Here is a 23,916-nt window from a genome sequence, read left to right as displayed (position 1 = left end):
GATTAGCGTACTCACACTTTCCCCAATAGGACTATCTTGTACAGGACAGGAGTAAACAAATCCGTCACATTACGTATATTTTCTGTTGTATTACAAGGCTGTACACGTATTCTATTAAGTGAGCAGCACAGGAAATTAAGCTTCGAATTTAACCTACAGTATTCAGTTTACACATTACTTCATACTTAAAAACGCACGTTGTTAACATTTTACTTAAACAGTGCTGTGGCGAAGTTCCGCGTACTTTCTGTTGCAGCTGCGAAGATATTTCTAATAGCGACCGATAACCTACATACGTATGATATGAAACACTAATAATCGTTCTAACGCCGGCCGGAGTGGCCGAGCGGTTCTAGGCGCTACAGTCTGGAACCGCGCGACCGCTACGGTGTGGCCGAGCGGTTCTAGGCGCTACAGTCTGGAACCGCGCGACCGCTACGGTCGCAGGTTCGAATCCTGCCTCGGGCATGGATGTTTGTGATGTCCTTAGGTTAGTTAGGTTTAAGTAGTTCTAAGTTCTAGGGGACTAATGACCACAGCAGTTAAGTCCCATAGTGCTCAGAGCTATTTGAGCCAATCGTTCTAACATCAAACTAAAATGTACCCAGAGTTAATTAGGTAAACACGATTCATACGACATTCCTGCCATTTCATACTACTCGCAGTTATACTGATGACTAAACTGATGGATTCCAACTATGTCGTTATTTAACTGTAGCCCCGTCGGAGCATTCAGTATTCGCTAGCGAAAAATAACTTGGCAGTTATTAATAACCATTAAAAATAACGGTTACCAAAGAATAACTGGAACTGTGATAACGGTTAGTCCAGAATAACCATTTGGCCCACCTCTACAGTATTCGCTAGCGAAAAATAACTTGACAGTTATTAATAACTGTTAAAAATAACGGTTATCAAAGAATTACTGGAACTGTGATAACGGTTACTCCAGAATAACCGTTTGGCCCACCTCTATTGCATGCGAACGCTACGTGCCGAATCTGCCCTTTATCGCGCACGCTGTGAGCCGCGAGCTGGCAACGCCGCCTCATGACGTCAGGGCTACGGGTGGGGGGGGGGGGGGGGAGGGGGCAGCGGGCAGCGTGGCTGCGTGCGTCAGCTGTTTGTGTGGCGCGGAGAAGCTGGGCTGTCGACAGCGCTAAACCTAGCCGCGTACTAGCTTCCCGTGAGATACTACACGAAGGTAAGACGACCGGCTGGCCCGCACTGCAATTTCGAGCGCTGCGAATATTGCCGCGTTGTTCTGGACCCATCTGTGAAGTTCGCTGCTCCGTAGATGTGCTGCAGTCGCTTTCTGCGGACTTCTCGTACGACCTTCGACCATAGATACTAGTAGACTGGCCTTGCTGTGCAGAATCCAACATAAACCACGTGACTGTTGGCAAAACGTGGCGGGATTTCAAATCAGCGGTCTGCCATCCTATGTTTGTATCGGATTTTCCCCACATTTCTCAATTGACTGCCAAACGCTTTGTGATGTAACAAAATAAAAGTGATGTTGTTATTCAATTGAAAAGTTGCAGTTTGAGATTTCGCTTACTGTTTTATCAATCACAATTGGCGTAAGAATGATGGATTGACCATTGTCATAAAATATTGCATTATGAAATTTTTAATTGCAGTTTCGCGTGGCTTGAAGCAGTCACAGCTAGTGTGCTATTGATTAAGAAATTGCATTATCGTCTTTCTAATTACTTCATGATCGTAGATACGATCATACTTGGTGGTGAAGTTATTGCTATGACAAAACAATTTCCTAAGGGACCAGAAAGTTCTTAAGGGCGCAAAACAACTGTAACATCACACAAAAGGTAAATTCAATATTAAAGCTGATGCAAGAAGACGATAAAACAGTTTTCTTTTTATCAATGTGACACGCACATTGGACTGCTGATCTTGGTGCCTGTAATCTTAGCATAATGAATAATTAAAATGAAAATAATACTGGGGAGATGATAGGAATGAGCACTGCTAAATGATTCAGTATTCCCAGAACAAATATTTATTATAACTAAAACATATATCGTACCTTAAGCTTAGTACTACAATGACGGTAGATTTTTATGTCCGTTTCATGTCCATTGAGCGCTCTTTTATTTAGATAGCCATTGTCCTCTTTGGTTGCTCGTGCGTCATCACGTTAAGTTATAACAGTTATTTTTTTTACACTTCACTCAAACTTAGACGTAACACGTTTTTATACATTTAGTAAAAGTTAGATCAGACTGCCACAAATCTGCGTCCGTCTTACTTAAGAAAAACAGTACAAGTGTTTTGCGCTCAAGGCTTCATTTGTTCTCCAGCGAACAAAATAGTGAAGGATCGCATATCTATCCGTATTTTTCTGTTTATATTACCGCCCAAAGAGGACGAATTACAGTATTTAGGAAATTCCACCGTCACTATGCGACGCCTTGTTATACATTAATCATTCTTTATAAACAAGTATTTGCCTTCTGGCTGAAAGCTATTTGCTGTTTTAATGAAGCCAAAAATAGCGAATATCACAGCTTCCAACAAAATTTACTTTTTTATTTGCGAAAAATTATGCCAGAACCACATTTGACCTGGATTTGTTCACAGTACCATTTATAAAATCTAACAAATACATCGAACGCCACTCTGGTGGGCAGCGGGACGAAATTACTATAAACTATCAATTAAAGTAAAATGTCGTTAAAAGTTCTTTTAAACAGTAAGAGTGGGCTCGTGTCAAATCTCTAAACATTGGATTCGCCACGTTTTGAGCTCTAGTTACTTATAAAAGGAAATGGGATACGGGAATTATGTCAACTATAGCTGCCAAAATCGTCGACTTTAGGAGCAGGTCCATTTTAGAGTATCAGTTTTAGGTGCACTTCAAAGGTTCAGTTCCACTATTTTTACAAAAGTTTAAACTATCAGTTAAAAAAATGATATTTTAGATGAAAGGTGAGACTTTGAAGCCGGCCGGTGTGGCCAAGCGGTTAAAGGCGCTTCAGTCTGGAACCGCGTGACCGCTACGGTCGCAGGTTCGAATCCTGCCTCGGGCATGGATGTGTGTGATGTCGTTAGGTTTAAGTAGTTCTAAGTTCTAGGGGACTGATGACCTTAGATGTTAAGTCCCATAGTGCTCAGAGCCATTTGAATATTTTTTTTTTTTTTTTGAGACTTTGAAGTTTCAGAAAATAATTTTGGAGTCTACATTTATTTAGTAGAATTAGAAGGTAGAAAAAAATGGCACTTAACGTAACGTGCTACAGTTCTATTCTAATACAATATTTCACTAACTCGCAGTTATCACACACATTCTAACAACATTCAGACTTACAGGCATTGGAAGCACAGATTTCAGAAGACGAGGCATCATCTAACGAACGCCTTCTAGTGTGTGATTTACGGAGCTTAGGCCTCTTCGATTTCATATGCTCTGGAAAATAAAAAAGTGTCGGGATAGCATCACTACTTAAGCCAATTCCCTCCAGTCTTAGCACTATGAAAACATCAGGTTTAAAAATGACAGACACTGTAAATATAAATTATAAATATACATTGTAAATAATAACTAACCTGAATGAGATTTTCACTCTGCAGCGGAGTGTGCGCTGATATGAAACTTCCTGGCAGATTAAAACTGTGTGCCCGACCGAGGCTCGAACTCGGGACCTTTGCCTTTGCCTTTCGCGAAAGGCAAAGGTCCCGAGTTCGAGTCTCGGTCGGGCACACAGTTTTAATCTGCCAGGAAGTTTCAATAACTAACCTATCAAAACACTTCTCCTCGAAGTGCTTCAAGCAAAGGCGCGTATGTGCAGATGGCTTAAAGTTTTTCCGTTTCAGGGCCTTATTACGGCCAGAGGTGGTTGTTCTGGGTACTGATTTCTCGGGATCTATGCACCCAAATTGCGTGAAAATGTAATCACATGTCAGTTCTAGTATAATATATTTGTCCAATGAATACCCGTTTATCATCTGCATTTCTTCTTAGTGTAGCAATATTAATGGCCAGTAGTGTAGATAAATGTTCAAGCTGTAAACTGGTGTAAACCATTGTAGAAATAAACAGGTCTATGAACTTATAAAAAAAATAGGAGACCTTACTTTTGGGATTAGCCTCGTAATAGTGCCTTCATTCATTATCTCATGCACTCTCCTTAAAAATTAGGTTTTGCGACTATCTTTTCTATCCATCAAAAATCTCCGTCCGTCATTAGCTTTTCGATATCTAAATCCAAGTTTTCTTGAAATTTTATACAAAGAAATAATACCTCTTGCATAGTATATTGTAGGTTTTGAAACAGCTTTTAAGTTTTTTAAATATTGAGTATTCACAATAACTAACAAATTTTTGAACTGAGTGACGGATTACGTCTTTCTGGGCATCGTCTAACGCTTGACAGGTTTTTGGCAAGCAATGCTTTTTTTCCCTTGTTTTGGAGAGAAAAAGCTTGGCCGTAGGGCATCTTTATTTTCGATTACACTTTTATTAGCTTCGTCAGAGATGCGTTGCACTGTTCTTACCGAGAATTGATTCTGCCGTTGATTTTTGCGCCTATCTCAAAAAAATCACACACCTTATCCTGACAGTTTTCTTGCGCTTTTAGAAAATTATACACTTTATACAGAGTGTCCTTAGAGTGTAACCTAACACCACTCATAATCGACATCACGCACAATTCGAACGTCAACGCACAGATTCACTCCCGCACTTACGCCGTTGAGTCGCCGGGCCAGCGTGAGAAAGAGTATGATATACCGGGTGACTGAAAGTCAGTATTGGGATTTTAAGGATTGTGGTATTTATTACATTCACCTAACAATTGTAATTAATGTATAAAGAGCAACTCAGTTTTGCTTAACCCTGAACTTGAAAAATTGCCCAAATGTAACAAGTATAAAATATGTAGTCTTCAGACCACGTAAAACTTTTAATCATGTAAGTCCAAATTAGCTGTCGAAAATTAAGTAAATAATCATCTTATTCGTATTACAAGTAAATTATTCTGTAAATGAACGCGAAACATCATGGATATGTGCAGTCTTCAAATGTCTGATAACATTGTTACAACATTCTCGAAAATAAATGAAAAATTACAGAAAATGAAAACGGAAACAGTGACCAAATGAACTGAAAATATTAAATCACAATACTTTCGCGTAATCTAAGCATATCTTTCTATGATACTGCAGGTAAATTGGTTGACACATTTTGGTGCATTTGTACGCCGTTTTTCTTTTCTTGGACCCGGGACACTTAATACACCTCTTCATCTTCTCCATTCCATCACGTGGTATGCTCTTAATATTTCTGCATGAAATAAGTTCCAGAAATATTTGAGATTTAGAACGCCTTTGTCCCAAAATTCGAATCGTGGCTTTTAGTCCTGGCATTATCCTTATCAGAATGTTTATGCTGCGGTGGATTTCTTACTGTAACAGCCTCAGAACAACCCCACTTGAAATCATTTTTTCCATAAAACTAGTGAGTTTGCTCAGAGGAATTGTCTGTAGTACAGATCACACCAGCCTCTTCTCTCAACAACTTATTTTCTTCACCAGTATTACTCTCTGTTTCATGGCGATCATCAGCTACCACAAAACAGGGATCAGCATCAGAACTATATAAGGTATCGCAATCGTTCCCGTTTACCTCTTCGCCTATATCATGTAGCAGCTCTTAGACCCATGCATCAAAATTTAGACCAGCTGCAGACAGCTTACTCCTCTTACACTTAGAAAAAGGCCATTCCGTGCGATAGCTGAAAAATAAGAAATTCACTCTTCCAGTAAAATTCTATAAAATAAAAAATCCGAGAAAGGAGCCGGGAACAAAACGTGCAGTAATTAGAAACTTGTGGTCTATTTGTCCCCTGCGCAGAGAACAGTGCGTAGGTCCTGAATCCCATATCTTGAGGCTGTAAAAACTCTTAGCAGGGAACTGTATGTTAGAAATAATTAAATTTCCAATTAGTGTGTTTATACGGGATGCCACTTGGATTTTACTAGCAGAACATGAAAAACTGCACTATTAGATTCCACTTCACAAATAAAATGGCTCTGAGCACTATGGGACTCAACTGCTGAGGTGATTAGTCCCCTAGAACTTAGAACTACTTAAACCTAACTAACCTAAGGACATCACAAACATCCATGCCCGAGGCAGGATTCGAACCTGCGACCGTAGCGGTCTTGCGGTTCCAGACTGCAGCGCCTTTAACCGCACGGCCACTTCGGCCGGCTCTTCACAAATAATTTCCATTCTTCAACAAAGTAATGAACTCCGTATTTCCGTAATTACTGTCGGACTGTTCTCAAGTACATGTCCAAATAATCACACATTGCTAATAAAGGCTTAACTGACACCGACAACGGCAGACAACACGACTCTTCTCCGACACTGCGGAACCAGATCTGATCCTACAGCCGAACCACTTCACCGGCCCTCCAAGTTAGGCGCGATCCGAAGATCACCGACTTGCATCGTCTGCCTTTTCGTTTAGCAGTTGTTTATTTTTATGCTGGTTATTAATACCTGTGAAATAATGGAGTGATAGCACGCTATTGAGAGATGCTTTAACGTGAAATGTAAGCAAATATGCTGTTTAGTTTGGTTAATATTAACCCTAGGTCACCCAAGCCTTTTTTTCTAACTTGGATGCATAAGGGGGAGGGGGGGGGGGGGGAGGGATTCGGCGAGCCCACAGGTATTAAATAAGTTTACTGACGAAAAATTACAACTTTCAAAATGGTTTATGTATTTTAACTAAGGCATCGGTTTAACCATGTTGTGAATTGTTATAAATATTGGATTGAGTGAATAAAAAATTGACATGTTACAATACGAAATACAGATGTGTTCATATACAATAGACTACTCTTGAGTCCTCAACTTCAAGGCAAGAGACACACTTCACAATTTTTTCTGAATGTGTGTTACACACATGTTTATGACACTGTCCACAATTCTGTTTTGGTTTACTTAGATTGTTGTACTTCTGCTTCTTTGTTTCAGCTTTTCTTACACAAATATGGCACTGACCTTTCCCTGCAGGAGGCTGACGTGCTTTTGTTGTCACTGCTTTGATTTTCTTTTGTAGAACAGTCTCCATTGATTGAACAATTTGGTTAGATAACCTTCTTGCATTGGCACTTCTTTCTTCTACTTGCAATTTCACTAGTTGGTTGGTTGGTTTTGGGGAAGGAGACCAGACAGCGTGGTCATCGGTCTCATCGGATTAGGGAAGGAAGTCGGCCGTGCCCTTTCAGAGGAACCATCCCGGCATTTGCCTGGAGTGATTTAGGGAAATCACGGAAAACCTAAATCAGGATGGCCGGACGCGGGATTGAACCGTCGTCCTCCCGAATGCGAGTCCAGCGTCTAACTACTGCGCCACCTCGCTCGAATTTCACTAGTTCCATCCCAGCTTGTAGAAGATAAAGTTTCTGTTTGCTGTGTTTCTTTTCATTCCATCTTCGATGTTGCTGGATGAATATGGTGGTTTCATTGATAGCATAAATGTCGATGAGAGAGTAAAATAGAGGCCATCTCTAAGTTCCCCTCTTGCATGTGTACATACGCGCCATTTGATCAATGGTGTCAATTCCACCTTTAGTGGAATTATAATATGCATTTATCTCGGTTTTATTCTTCACTCCTCCAACAGTGCCTTTATCTTGGTGCATTGTTGACAACATCAGTAAGTTTTTGCTTCGTTTTGCTTTTGCTGTGTAGGACACCAAAGTTACTGGAGGCCTACGTGTTGGGAGGTGCACTAACTCACTGCAAGTTTACAAGATAAATAAAAGCTGACTGACATCAACAATCACTTCCTCTGAAAGTACCGAGCGAGGTGGCGCAGTGGTTAGCACACTGGACTCGCATTCGGGAGGACGACGGTTCAATCCCGTCTCCAGCCATCCTGATTTAGGTTTTCCGTGATTTCCCTAAATCGTTTCAGGCAAATGCCGGGATGGTTCCTTTGAAAGGGCACGGCCGATTTCCTTCCCCGTCCTTCCCTCAGCCGAGCTAGCGCTCCGTCTCTAATGACCTCGCTGTCGATGGGACGTTAAACAACACTAACCAACCCTAAACCTCCTCTGAAAGTAAAGCGATTTTTGTAAATATCAAGAATACCAACCAACAAGAAACTAAGTTGCATTGTTGTAGAGATGAGAAATACGAAATCCTACTAAGGGAAATTTTCTATAACATGGAAGCCTAGGTGTGGGGGGGGGGGGGGGGAGGGTTGTTGGACCCTCTAGCGTTAAAAGGGTTTTTTTTTTTTTTTTGCTTTTCACATTTAACCAAATATAACATTGATGATGATAATTTATGGCAATGTTTGCCGACAAGATAAGGAATGCAACCTTTAACACTAGATTGCGTACTCACGGCAGTTCTCCTTGGCCGTTTTTTGGTACAACTTGGAAAGAAAGAAAAATTAATGAATGATCGCCGATGCGTCGGTTCTCGATTGTGTTCAGGAGACGTACAGATTGATTGCGCGAAAATAGTTTTTCAAATGACCTCTTAACCTGGATTGCTTTCACGCAATCAGACTCTTCAATGAAATTACCTAAGGGACCTATTTGAATAATAATAAAAAATTGGAAAGGAATGCAAAACAGTGAAATGTTGTAAAAAAAGTTGTCAGATCGGAAATTGAACACATTAATGGTCTCCCAAATACAATCGAGACACCGCAATAAAGAGCGAACCTGTAACAAAGTTCATTTAAAGATAAACATTATTTGTGGTTAATTCAAAGAAAAGAATAAGCGTAGATTCTCTGTATAGTGAAGCATCAATATATTCTCAAAGAACAAAGGCGTTAAACTATAAACATTAACAAATTTACAATGAATACAAAACTTACATTTTTATGTTTTTCTCATACATGGAGCAGTCCAACAATCGCTGCTTTTCTATGTGTGATATTTTGTAAAAATTAAATGTCCTGGCGTGCGCGTAAGTATTTTTTATCGTCACGAGGATTACAAAAGCGGTTTTTTTTTCTTGGTGATAACGTGGTTTTTCACAGTAAATGAAATATAACTTGTAGCGGTGCTACACAACACGTCTTAACAAGTCGGCGACCAAACATCAAAGGTAATGAAGTACATGTTAACATATCGGCGACCAGAAGTACAACCAACTATAAAGACTCTATAGAGTTTTCCTAACAAATGATAAATTGTTCTTTCTTCTGTTTCGCAGCTTCTTGCTATCAAGCGCTGCGGCAATGATTTTAAATATCTGCGCCCAGCGACTCATACTGTTTAAAAGTACCTTTTAAACGCTGGCCGCGCGTCTTGGTATAGGCGCACGTTATAAACAGATTTCGTTTCTTTACTCTCGCGTTGTCATGCTTAGTATCATTACAAACTACAGCTCGATGGCTGTCCTTTTCTCATACGCAAAATGTGTGAAATCCAATAATATGACATTGCATCCCGCGTGAGGAGCGATGACTCCGTCAGGATCATCGCGACTCACGCGTAGTCGTGATATTATTGCAATCGTGAAACAAGTTAGTATTACTTGCAAAAATTCTTTACAATAGATTTTACACACTACATCAGGCAAAGTGGTTAACGTACAGAGTATCAGGTAAGTATATTCGTACGACTGAAATTGATAGTAATTTGTCCATAGGGTAACTACATGACAATTGAACTGTGCTCTTTGTAGTGTATTGCACAAGGGTAACAAATGTTCATTTCTATGTAAAAGATAATTAAATTAAGACAAAGATACACATACATAGATACATTATATATGGCATAATAAATATTAAAAAATAACAAAGAAATAAATTACTTGACTTCGCAGGAAGTCTGGGTGCTGTGTGCACTCGTGGAAAAAATTTGTTACAAAAAAATTGACATTCTTGTTTTACAATGACATATTACAGGAATATTTTTGTCGTTGTTTCGTCGAAGATTTCTTTCAGTAAATACGTAGCACTTTACTTATTTGTGGCTTTCATGACCTGGAATAAAAATGTTTCACTACACTTGGGTAGGTATGAGCTGCACTGGGAGTGGTAGAACTTCGAGTATAAATGATAGCACTGTACTTGAGTGGGGAAATTGATTACACTTTCACAGCGGAGGAAAAGTAGGGCATCGCTTTCACTATGGAAGTTGGAGTAGTTGTCGGGGTGTGATGTTGCGTTGGAAATTCGTCGTGGGTCAGGAGCTGGAAGACTGGTTCTGCAACATGTTGAGCCGTATGGTGACGGTCTCTATTTCACTTGACACATGTCCGTGCTTCCATTTATGTTTTCGTACATGAAAAATACAGAAAAAAAATCTGTATTAGAATGTGCTTACTTACTAATAACTTACAAGGGGAGGCCGCCAATTGTGAAATTCAGATTCGATTCATACTGCGCATAATAAAAGCTCATGGCCAGAGGTGTAATGTGGCAAAGCACCAAGATGCACTTCTCAGCCGTTGTCGAGGAAATCGACAGTTAAAAGAAACCGTTGCGGTGAAATATTCTCTACGAGTAATGGTTTTTCTACAGCGTCGTGGCGCAGCGGTAAGCGCTCGGGTCCGTAATGCGAAGGTCACGGGATCGAATCTCGCGCCATGCAATTTCTTTTTATTATTAGTGTTTTGTAATTCAAATATATATATATATATATATATATATATATATATATATATATATATATATATATATATATATATAAAAACTATTAATGAATTGCTTATGCATGTTGCTGAAGGCGGATCGCTCTCCAATTGTACCGCCTCCATTTTTCCGTTTTTTTAACAGGGTGTACCAAAGCTCTCCCGTCCGCACTGATTTTCGACGATGTTATAAGTTGCGCTAGGGACCGCATCTACCTTCTTTCGAAGTTAGCAGGCAACTACGCTGTTATGCGGCGGCTCGTTTCGGCCCATTCAACATCTGTCCTTCAAGTGTAACGAGCGAGTAACGGAGTTTATATTTCATACTTGCCGCAGCAAATTTGTGTTCGTGGGGTCTCTATTGTAATTCGAACGTTTGACTTACGCTATACGTATTCGTTTCGGAATACCGTTTCTACGTCTTCCGTTAACTATACGTGGTTAACATTATGAAGACAATTAATAACATTTATGAAATACAACTTTGTTTGCGGAAAACATAATGATGTTCGAAGTCGCCAGTTTTTCCAAGACAAACGACTTTCAACAACTTATTATATGCATAATTGTTGCAACTGACTGCCGGGAAATATATATATATATATATATATATATATATATATATATATGAATTACAAAAGACAAACATTAAAAAAAAGAGGGTTGCATGGCGCGAGATTCGATCCGGCAACTTTAGGATTACGAGCCCGAGCGCTTACCGCTGCGCCACGACGGTGTAGAAAACTATTAATCGTAGAGAGTATTTCACCGCAACGGTTTCTTTTAACTGTCGATTTTCTCGACAACGGCTGAGAAGTGCGTCTTGGTGCTTTGCCACATTACACCTCTGGCCATGAGCTTTTATTATGCGCAGTATGAATTGAATCTGAATTTCACAATTGGCGGCCTCCCGTTGTTAGTCTAAAAGAAAATAGGATTAGGTAAGGATAACAATTGTTTATGTACATAAGGTCTCATTCTCTTAGGAATGCTTAGTTCTCATATTTATCTATTTTTCTGGTTTTATTTGGTTCGACACGTTTTCGTCATTACTCGGCCTGGTCAGTAAATTCGGTAGCAATTGTCAAAATCGAGCTTAAGACTCTTCCGATTAGTGTCTTTATAATTTCACAAGGTACATGAGTGCTTAATTCATTGCTTTATCATATTTTATTTTGAATGCATTTGAAACACATTTGGCATCCGCGCTCGTTGTGCAAAGAACAATTTATTGTTGAGCGCTCAGCGTACACAGTGTTACGTCCGTTGGTCACAATCACGTGATAATAACTTGACAGTTCCACAACGCTAGCAGCAGTATTCTGCGAGAAGCAGAGCGTTTGGTGTCTACTAGCCGTGGTGTGAGTTTTTACAGTTTTTCATCGACTCTGGATTACGGAAGCAGCCAGATGCGGCGACTCCCGCAGCTGTTTCGAAGAATGTGTCCGTGGAAAGGCGTACAGTACCGTTTGTGGTAAGTACAACAGTTATTCACTTTCACTCTTCGGCTTTTCTACATCGTGGTTTCGTGGTACAAGTACTTATAACATTACTTCACACGCGGTATTTCACACGTGTCCTTGGAGTTATCACCTTTTCAGTTCACACGTTATTATTAATTCGTGTTCACATTTATTTTATCGTCATGTTAAGGTTTACACGTACCACTTTTATACGTGTCCATTAATTACTTGTCTACGGTCGGTTCACACGCAGAAGCATATACGTGTCCATTTATTACTGACTGCATTATTACTACAAAGTACAGTTAACATTTAGTATACATATCATGTCTAAAAATTATTTACAAAAAAATATTTAGTCTCTGTGACTACAAGGCCTGACGAAAAGCGTGTCTCTTGTTCGTAGTTTGTGCGTCCAAGGCACTTTAGGTTTACACTTTGTTCGAAATCTTGTTATTCTTTTCTTTTTACAATAGTTACTCTTTTCTCAAGTTCAGCTCTTTTATTTTCTCTCTATTACGTCGTTAGTTTGAAGACATAGTCAATGTGGCTTCGTTTACGTGATGAACAGTTCGTGTTCAAACTACTATTAGGGAAATTGGTAAGCTTGGTGTTCCCTGTCGTGCAATTGCACATAACAAATCTTAATTGAACTCGCAATTTGCGGAGAATAAGCATAGCCCGTCGACAACCAGTGTGTCACGACTATCCATTCGTATAGCCTGTATGTATCAATCGTGCAACCAGTTCGTAAAATTCATTTCTCTACTGGATAAGGTAGGATGGTAAGGATACTGGTTAGAGGAAAACACAAAAGACTTTTATGGAGTGAAGAGATTTGAAGACACAGCGTTAGTGACGTATGATATGATGGGCTTAACATAAATTATTATCACCTTAGTTTTTCATGAGAAACAGTATAATTAAATCGATACAGTAGTTTCAATGTCGTCTGATCCAGCTCTCTAAAGAATTTTCTATGCATATCTAAAATTACTTAAACCATGCATTAGCAGTGAACTGTGTCTGTTAACTATCTTCTGTTCCATGTATCGTAAAATTGGTTTTCTAAAAAAAAATCATCGTATCTCGAGGACCTGAAATAGATATTTCTAGTACTAAATTAGTTTATTTATAAATGATCTTTGTAAGTATTTCAGCTGCACTGTGCCGTAAAATTGTTATGAGCGTATACGGTTTTCTCCGTATTATAATAAAATAATTGACTTGCGCACTTCTTTCCTGCTACCTGGATCGTTATTGACTTACTTGATTCTTATATACTAAGCTGCTGCCTTTTGTCTGCTGCGTTTCATAGGTGGTCTCATAAAATTTGTTGTCACACACTCCTTATGCATAACGTAACATTTACCTCATTAGAGTAGGCGACCTTAATAAATATTTTTTTTTATACCTACGAGCAATCATTCTGGTCTGAATGATCATTTTAATTTATTTCATTCAAGAGGAGAGAGCTTTGCTATACTTAAAACTAGTGGTAGCAGGTGGCACTTAGCACGTCCCTACTATAATATTTATTTGTCAGCTCTTTCGGCTGTGGCCGTTCATGGCTCAATTAACTTAAAACTAACTTACATCTAAGGCAAATCTTGCTCTCCTACAATAAATGTGTTTTACTTCAGGTGCTCGTATAAATTACTTATCTTGTTGTGGCAGGTCGACAGGATGTTAGTCCTGTGCATTGCTCTTACATACGTTGGTACTTCACACATAGTATGACAACTTATAGTGTGTGTATATTTTATTTTAGCAGCTTAACTTAACAGATATTTTCAATGGTTGACTCGGTATTTCTTCATGTCTGCGTGATGAAACAACCCTTTTATTCGTCCAGATACAGGGTCAGCTAATAGATTGCAACCAATGTGCGGCTTTCTTAAGGTAATATATGGTCCTTCATACTAGTGCTGCCACTTGCGATTCTTATGATGAATCAAAGATGGTTTGAAGTGGGTCTTTAATAGCACTCGTTCATTTATACGATACGATAAGACTTTGCTAATGTGTTTGTCATTCGCCTTTTTTCTTAGGTTGGCTGAGTGGTTAAAGATATGAGAGCTTATTGGTTCCGCAGCTTCACCGTGGAGGCCTAAAGAAGCTGCTAATGGTTTTCCGACTGGGATGGAGCTGAAATGTCAGTTATTTTTACTTCACTAGTATTTTGCGACATACCAGGTCGAAAATTTGCGTTCGTATCCCATACGACTTGTGCATCTCTTGATTGCGTGTTATTTGACATCGCGTTTGGTGCTTGGTTCGCCTGTGTGCAAAAAATGGTCGGATTTCCTTGGCTATTATGACCGGCGGGGTCAGGAAAAGCATGCGACGAATTGTCTTGACTATTGTTCCTGAACTGTTGGTTGGGTTGGTGAGAAAATGTCGCATTTTTCGGCTGTGCAAAATTCCTTTGGTGAGAGGGAGTGAAGTGACTCGGCTGACTGTACTGTTGTGGTCTGTTATAATTGTTCCATTTCTTTCCCTTGTGACGATTTCCATTATTCGTCTTGTTGTTCTGGTACTGGTAATTACCGTTGTGATTTATCGGTGAATTACCGTATTGTTGCTGTGTGTTTTGATAAATCGGATTGTATCTATTCTGGTGTGGATATTTGTTATATTGTTTTCCATTACGGCGGTTGAAACTGTTATGATTGCCGTAAGGCTGAGCATTTGGTTGTCTCGTGTTATGTTGGTACGACATTCCATTGACCCAATTTGTTATGTGCTGCTGCGGAGCGTGCGGCCCATTATTATCATTATTCCGCGCACTCGCACGCGCATCCTCATAGATCATATCCAAATTGTCAAGAACAGAAAGAAAGGCTTCTAGGTCTTCTTCACTCACATTAACTAGTTTTTCTCTTATTGACACAGGAAGTTTTGACTTTAAGATCATGATTACATCTTTGGTTGAAATGGGCGTGTCTCAATACTGAATTTTACGTAGATATTTTTCAAAATAACGTCTCAAACCTCCTCCTTTGGTGTTGAAAGGTTCGGCGTTGTAAACCTCCTTTCGGAGTCTTTGTTGTATACCTGAACTCCAGAATTTATTCAAAAAACGCTTTTCAAAATCTGCATAGGTGTGACATTTGTCTATTATTTCTGTACCCCAAATTGATCCTTCACCGTGTACATAGCCTAAGATGAACTGTATCCGCTGCCTGTCGTTCCATGATTCCGGAAAAGCACCTGTGAATGATTGTAGAAATACTATGGGATGTATATTTCGTTTTTCAGGTATAAAAGGCTGAAAAACTCTGTGTTTTAGCACACTCTCGTCTCGCATTAGTTCAACGAGAGTTATTTGATCGGCATGACTACGTGACGTAGAAGTTTCGTCACGCGTATTATTTACTGTTGGTGAGAATTGTACCTGACTCGCGGGATATTGACGATTATCGTGTTCTGGCGGTAGCGAATACTCACTTTGATTGTCACCTTGCAATTCCGTAACTTGTCGTCTCAGTTGATCTATATCATTGCTTAGCTGACGTTTCCATTCCGGAAGATCGTTGCTAAATGCTCGTCTGATTTCACCTAATTCACTGGTTAAAGTGTCACCAGAAGTACCGGGAGCGGTTAAGATTTCTGCTGTAGCAGATTTAACCGTACCCTTTGGTTCAGCGTGTACCTTGCTGACACTGTACCGTTCTTTAGATTGCATCCACTCTTCAAATTCCCTATTAAGTGTATTTCTTATACCGGTGTTGACATCTGCGATCTTTTTGTCAGTATTGACATCGGATATTTGCTGAGCAAGGTCTTCAACTCGCTCGCCAACGTGGTTGACACCTTCTGTCAGTTGGCGTACTCTCTTTGAAACATCACTGTAATGTTTCAAAGAGTCACTCGCAGTTGATTTACACACATCTATTTGGGCCTGCATATCTATGAACTTGCTACCAATAATGGTCTCGGCGGATTCCACCATCGAAAGAACACTATCAATTTTTGCATGTACGCTTGCGTTCAGCTCGCTTGCGTAAGCAGTGGTAATGGCTTTAATTTTTTCCTGCATGGTGTCATTCGAATTTCTGATTTGTGCTTGGATGTCCTCTATCCTTGATTCTAAACTGTTGAACCTGCTGTCACTTTGATTTGCTAACTGACTGATTTGCGTTCCAAGATTGTCACTTTGGTTTGTAAGCTGTGCCATGTTTGCTTCAAAACTGGTTTTCATATCAGCAAACAATTTTAGTATATCTGACAGCGAGCATTCACGTGACTGCGATGCGGTCTGTGGCGCCGACAGCTCACGTGTCGCTTCGTCGTCTGTTGTTCCCTCACTACGAGATTCAGGTTTGTCTACACCCGCGCGCGGTCTAAGTTGCCTTGGTTGCTCATCAGCCATTGTAAATTTAAAGTAGTTACACTGCACGAGCTAGAAAAGATAATTTTTTTAATTATGATTTTCACTTGTCAGGTGCGCCAAGGATTTCGCGTCCTGATTTCTCAGATATTGCTTGCGCGTTATAAACAATTGAAACTCTGACACACGAAAATGCCAATATGGCAACGGGAGTGATAAAATAAATGAAAAACACTTATAGAGCACTGAAACTGGCACAGATAGCGGCCATTGTGATTCACTAAAATGCACAACAATGGAAATTCTTGCTAACTATTTCTAACTGTTGTAAGCGAAATGATGTGATAGAGGCGGATCTAATAGCAAAAGGAAACAGAAACTTGGAAATTAAATTGCTTGAAGAAAAGGAAAAAAGCGTAGAGAGTGAATGTCACGAGCCGACTGAATGCTCGGTACGCAAAGCTTCAAACGTAATGAAAAATCGTACTCACATTAGTTGTCTTGCGCACTGCTATTTATTGCTGCTGTGGATTCTTACTGCGATTTTCTGCATATGCGTCCTTTTTTTTTTATCACTGGTTTTGGCTTCCAATTTTCTCCAGATGGTAGCATGAAAATAAAAAGAACAAATTAGTTTTTTAGTTAGGTCCCTGTTCGGGCGCCACATCTAACGTTAAAAGGTTTTTTTTTTTTTTTTTGCTTTTCACATTTAACCAAATATAACATTGATGATGATAATTTATGGCAATGTTTGCCGACAAGATAAGGAATGCAACCTTTAACACTAGATTGCGTACTCACGGCAGTTCTCCTTGGCCGTTTTTTGGTACGACTTGGAAAGAAAGAAAAATTAATGAATGATCGCCGATGCGTCGGTTCTCGATTGTGTTCAGGAGACGTACAGATTGATTGGGCGAAAGTAGTTTTTCAAATGACCTCTTAACCCGGATTGCTTTCACGCAATCAGACCCTTCAATGAAATTACCTAAGGGACCTATTTGAATAATACAGGGTGAGGCAGTGAAACGGCACGATTTCGATAGTGGTTGTCGGGCGCGGAGGGGGGTTGCGAGAGTGGGTTAAGTGACCTTGGGCGTCTAGAGTGGTGGAAGTTTCAGTAGCCATGGAGCGTTGGTCGAGTGCGCAACGTGCATATGCCGTAAAGGCATATTACAAAAACGCGGATAGTGTGGTTGGTGCTCAACGCTCCTTTCGTCGTGAATTCAACCTGCCGCCACGGGCTCCCGTGCCATCAAGGAAAGCCATTCTCCTTTGGGTTAAAACCTTTGAAGCTACTGCTAGCACAACAAAGAAAAGAGGCGGCAGCACAAAAACAATCCGGACACCCGAGAACATTAATCGTGTGCGCGAAGCGTTGGGACGAAGTCCGCGAAAATCCGCGAGACGGCACAGCGCAGAACTTGGTCTCAGCAATCGATCAGTAAGACGGATTTTGAAGAGTGACCTTCACTATCATCCATACAAAATTCAGGTAGTGCAAGCCCTTAAACCTAATGACTACAATAACCGTATACGCTTTTGCCAGTCAATGCTTAACGTTATTGAACGAAATGAAGAAAGAGTGCATAACTTATGGATGAGTGATGAAGCCCACTTTCATCTTAGTGGGTACGTAAATAAGCAAAACTTCAGATATTGGTCCTCAGATACCCCGCACGAACTTCATGAAAAACCTCTCCATTCTGAAAAAGTAACAGTCTGGTGCGCAATGTCATCTCGTGGAATCGTGGGGCCCTATTTTTTTGAAGATGAAGATGGCAACACAGTGACGGTAAACTCTGGACGTTATGCTGACATGTTGACCATTTTTGGTCTGCCTGGAATTGATCGACATGATCCAGATGCTGAAACACTCTTCCAGCAAGATGGTGCAACAAGCCATACTGCTAATGTCTCAATGGAATTGCTCAGACTTGCATTTCCACAACGTCTAATCAGCACGAATGGCGATTTCCCCTGGCCTGCCCGTTCACCAGATCTGACGGCACCAGACTTTTTTCTTTGGGGCTACCTCAAGTGCAAAGTCTTCCAGGAAAATCCACCAAGAACAAAAGAAGACCTGAAGGAGCGAATTCGACAGGAAATTAACAACATTCCAGTACAGATGCTACGAAACGTCATGGGACAATTTCATCTCAGGCTTAGACAATGTGTGCAAAACCAAGGACGACACCTCACTGACACCATATTTAAAAAATGATTGTTTTTAAGTTAAATCTTTAATTTCCACTCTTGTACTTGAGATCCATGTTCAACTATTATGATTTTACTCGTAAATAAATCTTTGGTGGTTTTACAAAATCGTGCCGTTTCACTGCCTCACCCTGTAATAAAAAATTGGAAAGGAATGCAAAACAGTGAAATGTTGTAAAAAAAGTTGTCAGATCGGAAATTGAACACATTAATGGTCTCCCAAATACAATCGAGACACCGCAATAAAGAGCGAACCTGTAACAAAGTTCATTTAAAGATAAACATTATTTGTGGTTAATTCAAAGAAAAGAATAAGCGTAGATTCTCTGTACAGTGAAGCATCAATATATTCTCAAAGAACAAAGGCGTTAAACTATAAACATTAACAAATTTACAATGAATACGAAACTTACATTTTTATGTTTATCTCATACATGGAGCAGTCCAACAATCGCTGCTTTTGTAAGTGTGATACTTTGTAAAAATTAAATGTCCTGGCGTGCGCGTAAGTATTTTTTATCGTCACGAGGATTACAAAAGCGGTTTTTTTTTTCTTGGTGATAACGTGGTTTTTCACACTAAATGAAATATAACTTGTAGCGGTGCTACACAACACGTCTTAACAAGTCGACGACCAGACATCAAAGGTAATGAAGTACATGTTAACATATCGGCGACCAGAAGTACAACCAACTATAAAGACTCTATAAAATTTTCCTAACAAATGATAAATTGTTCTTTCTTCTGTTTCGCAGCTTCTTGCTATCAAGCGCTGCGGCAATGATTTTAAATATCTGCGCCCAGCGACTCATAGTGTTTAAAAGTACCTTTTAAACGCTGGCCGCGCGTCTTGGTATAGGCGCACGTTATAAACAGATTTCGTTTCTTTACTCTCGCGTTGTCATGCTTAGTATCATTACAAACTACAGCTCGATGGCTGTCCTTTTCTCATATGCAAAATGTCTGAAATCCAATAATATCGCCCGCATCTCGTGGTCGTGCGGTAGCGTTCTCGCTTCCCACGCCCGGGTTCCCGGGTTCGATTCCCGGCGGGGTCAGGGATTTTCTCTGCCTCTTGATGGCCGGGTGTTGTGTGATGTCCTTAGGTTAGTTAGGTTTAAGTAGTTCTAGGGGACTGATGACCTAAGATGTTAAGTCCCATAGTGCTCAGAGCCATTTGACCCATTTTTGAACCAATAATATCACAACCCATAATAAGTTTATTTATTTTTTCTTTCAAAGCAGGAATTTTCTATAAAATATACTGAGACTAACGTTTCATAAAATAGCCAACAAACAATAACTCAAAGGGAATATGTAGAATGAAAGTTACTTGGGCAAATGCAGGGGACATAAAAAAACTATGGGTTCAACGAACGCCCCTCCCCCCTTCGGCGTCCTAGGGTTAATAACTGGAGATTATCATTCAGGCGCGCAAATTCCGAACAGGCAATTGCTGAAAAGGACCAGAATTTAGGCGGTCTTCCTCACGATGCCGAGCAGACCATCTGACATCGGTACCTCTCACCACATTATGTCGTCTTCCTACTGCTGGCTTCTCAACTGCTCTAAGAGAGCTTCTAGCAGCTGAATATGATGGCTGGAAGGCCAGAAATATTACGGCGCAATTCGTCACACGGCACGCATCGATCCAGTTCTTCCCACCCTCAGAGGTGAACATCGCCTGACGTCAACTGGGCCGAAGTTGCAGGACGTGCGAAACACTATAACTTTCGGCCTGTTTCGGCCATTCCAGCGGTCTGCTACAACGTCCTTTAACCAGTCGGAAGACACAGGAAACCGTGCATGCCCATGCTCCTCGATATACGGACAAAACTATTTGTGCTGCCATTTCATTTGATGTATTGTTTATACTGAAGACCCAAAGAAACTTGTACACCTGCCTAATATTGTGTAGGGTCGCCGCAAGCATGCAGGAGTTCCACAACACGACTTGGCTTGAAATCGACTAATGTCTGAAGTAGTGCTCGAGGGAACAGATACCGTGAATCCTGCAGGGCTGGTGTAGTGTAACGTCGTAAGTTTTGTATAAATGATTTTCTTTTGACATATGACCATGTGCAGACTTCGTCACCTACCAGTTACAAAACACTTCAAATTATTTAAATTCTTTTTAAAATTGTCTCTGAATGCTTCTTGAAGGAAACTGTAATTAAAAATCATAACTTGAATCGTATGCGCAGAATTACGTCACTCAGTCCAATTGGTTTGCGCAAACTTTTTTCAATTTAGATGTCGTTTGCTTCTTCTCAGAAATTATATTAATGCAAGTTATCTGCTTTAATAAATATTAAAACCACATTGAATAAACTTTCAAGACTCAAACTCGCGATGAACGCTGTCAAAAATTAATAATCTTGTCACATAAATCAGTAATACTTCTTCCTTAACATAATTCTTCATAAATAAATTCTCGAAACACGTATTTAAACTTTTGTAGTATACACTAGTTTATTATCTTCATATACACTCCTGGAAATGGAAAAAAGAACACATTGACACCGGTGTGTCAGACCCACCATACTTGCTCCGGACACTGCGAGAGGGCTGTACAAGCAATGATCACACGCACGGCACAGCGGACACACCAGGAACCGCGGTGTTGGCCGTCGAATGGCGCTAGCTGCGCAGCATTTGTGCACCGCCGCCGTCAGTGTCAGCCAGTTTGCCGTGGCATACGGAGCTCCATCGCAGTCTTTAACACTGGTAGCATGCCGCGACAGCGTGGACGTGAACCGTATGTGCAGTTGACGGACTTTGAGCGAGGGCGTATAGTGGGCATGCGGGAGGCCGGGTGGACGTACCGCCGAATTGCTCAACACGTGGGGCGTGAGGTCTCCACAGTACATCGATGTTGTCGTCAGTGGTCGGCGGAAGGTGCACGTGCCCTTCGACCTGGGACCGGACCGCAGCGACGCACGGATGCACGCCAAGACCGTAGGATCCTACGCAGTGCCGTAGGGTACCGCACCGCCACTTCCCAGGAAATTAGGGACACTGTTGCTCCTGGGGTATCGGCGAGGACCATTCGCAACCGTCTCCATGAAGCTGGGCTACGGTCCCGCACACCGTTAGGCCGTCTTCCGCTCACGCCCCAACATCGTGCAGCCCGCCTCCAGTGGTGTCGCGACAGGCGTGAATGGAGGGACGAATGGAGACGTGTCGTCTTCAGCGATGAGAGTCGCTTCTGCCTTGGTGCCAATGATGGTCGTATGCGTGTTTGGCGCCGTGCAGGTGAGCGCCACAATCAGGACTGCATACGACCGAGGCACACAGGGCCAACACCCGGCATCATGGTGTGGGGAGCGATCTCCTACACTGGCCGTACACCACTGGTGATCGTCGAGGGGACACTGAATAGTGCACGGTACATCCAAACCGTCATCGAAGCCATCGTTCTACCATTCCTAGACCGGCAAGGGAACTTGCTGTTCCAACAGGACAATGCACGTCCGCATGTATCCCGTGCCACCCAACGTGCTCTAGAAGGTGAAAGTCAACTACCCTGGCCAGCAAGATCTCCGGATCTGTCCCCCATTGAGCATGTTTGGGACTGGATGAAGCGTCGTCTCACGCGGTCTGCACGTCCAGCACGAACGCTGGTCCAACTGAGGCGCCAGGTGGAAATGGCATGGCAAGCCGTTCCACAGGACTGCATCCAGCATCTCTACGATCGTCTCCATGGGAGAATAGCAGCCTGCATTGCTGCGAAAGGTGGATATACACTGTACTAGTGCCGACATTGTGCATGCTCTGTTGCCTGTGTCTATGTGCCTGTGGTTCTGTCATTGTGATCATGTGATGTATCTGACCCCAGGAATGTGTCAATAAAGTTTCCCCTTCCTGGGACAATGAATTCACGGTGTTCTTATTTCAATTTCCAGGAGTGTATACTACATATAGCCGTGAACATGAGCCTTGACAAGATAGGACTGAACATCTACAACATGATTAGACTTTCTATGACGTCATTGTTGTAGAAACATTACAAATTCTTATTTTTTCAGTTTTTAGAAGCACGACGCAACAACTCGGTTTCAGGATCTTCTGTTGCTCTTGGCTGTCGACCCGCGACGTATAGTGGACAGCAATTTTCTCTCTGGTCCCGGTTCAAATGGCTCTGAGCACTATGGGACTCAACTGCTGCGGTCATTAGTCCCCTAGAACTTAGAACTAGTTAAACCTAACTAACCTAAGGACATCACAAACATCCATGCCCGGGGCGGGATTCGAACCTGCGACAGTAGCGGTCTTGCGGTTCCAGACTGCAGCGCCTTTAACCGCACGGCCACTTCGGCCGGCCTCTCTGGTCCCGGCATTGAAGATGCTGTCTCCGTTCGTTGCGCCGCTCTCTCCGTACATGAAACATAAAAATAAATACAAAACTTTAGATAATTCACAAACATTACAAATATTACAAAATACATAAACAAAACACTAAATTAAACTTATATTCACCTGCAAACTGGGCTGACACTGGTGGATGGGTGACGCTTCAATTTCGCGTCCCACTACAGGACTGCCCATAATTCTGTAAGAGTACGAAGGGGTGGAGATCTCTTCTGAACAGCACGTTGCAAGGCAGCCCAGATATGCTCAATAATGTTCATGTCAGGGGAGTTTGGTGGCCAGCGGAAGTGTTTAAACTCAGGAGAGTGTTCCTGCAGCCACTCTGTAGCTATTCTGGACGTGTGGGGTGTCGCATTGTTATGCTGGAACTGCCCAAGTCCGTCGGAATGCACAGTGGACATAATTGGATGCAGGTGATCAGACAGGATGCTTAGGTACGTGTCACCTGCCAGAGTCCCATCTAGATGTACCAGGGTACCCATATCACTCCAACTGCAAACACCCCACACCACTACAGAGGCTCCGCTAGCTTGAACAGTTCCCTGCTGGCATGTCCATGGATTCATGACGTTGTCCCCTTACCCGTACGCGTCCATAACCTCGATACAATTTAAAACGCGACTCGACCGACCATGCGACATGTTTCCAGGCATCAAAGGTCCAATGTCGGTGTTGACGGGCCCAGGCGAGGCGTAAAGTTTTGTGTCGTGCAGTCATCAACGGGACACGAGTGGGTCTTCGGCTCCGACAGCCAATATCGGTGATGTTTCGTTGAGTGGTTCGCACGCTAACACTTGTTGATGGCCGAGCATCGAAATCTGAAGCAATTTGCGGAAGAGTTGCACTTCTGTCACGCTGAACGTTTCTCTTCAGTCGTCGTCGGTCCCGTTCTTGCA

General features: G+C 41.5%; 1 protein-coding gene across 6 annotated transcripts in view; it reads left to right on the top strand.

Annotated features, from left to right (window-relative positions):
- Positions 1-1,089: 1,089 nt before the first annotated feature.
- LOC124720463 (26S proteasome non-ATPase regulatory subunit 10-like) overlaps positions 1,090-23,916 on the top strand; it is a 116,550-nt gene continuing 93,723 nt past the window's right edge. For 5 of the 6 annotated variants that reach the window (XR_007006165.1, XR_007006166.1, XR_007006167.1 and 2 more), the window contains exon 1: positions 1,122-1,204. The gene's annotated coding sequence lies outside the window, so the exon portion shown is untranslated. Of the gene's footprint in view, positions 1,205-23,916 lie in introns of all 6 variants that reach the window. The other variant, XM_047245817.1, reaches the window with a different exon arrangement.

The sequence above is a fragment of the Schistocerca piceifrons genome, chromosome 11 (genome assembly GCF_021461385.2).
Source record: "Schistocerca piceifrons isolate TAMUIC-IGC-003096 chromosome 11, iqSchPice1.1, whole genome shotgun sequence".
NCBI lineage: Eukaryota > Metazoa > Arthropoda > Insecta > Orthoptera > Acrididae > Schistocerca > Schistocerca piceifrons.
This window is presented reverse-complemented; position numbering and strand designations above follow the sequence as displayed.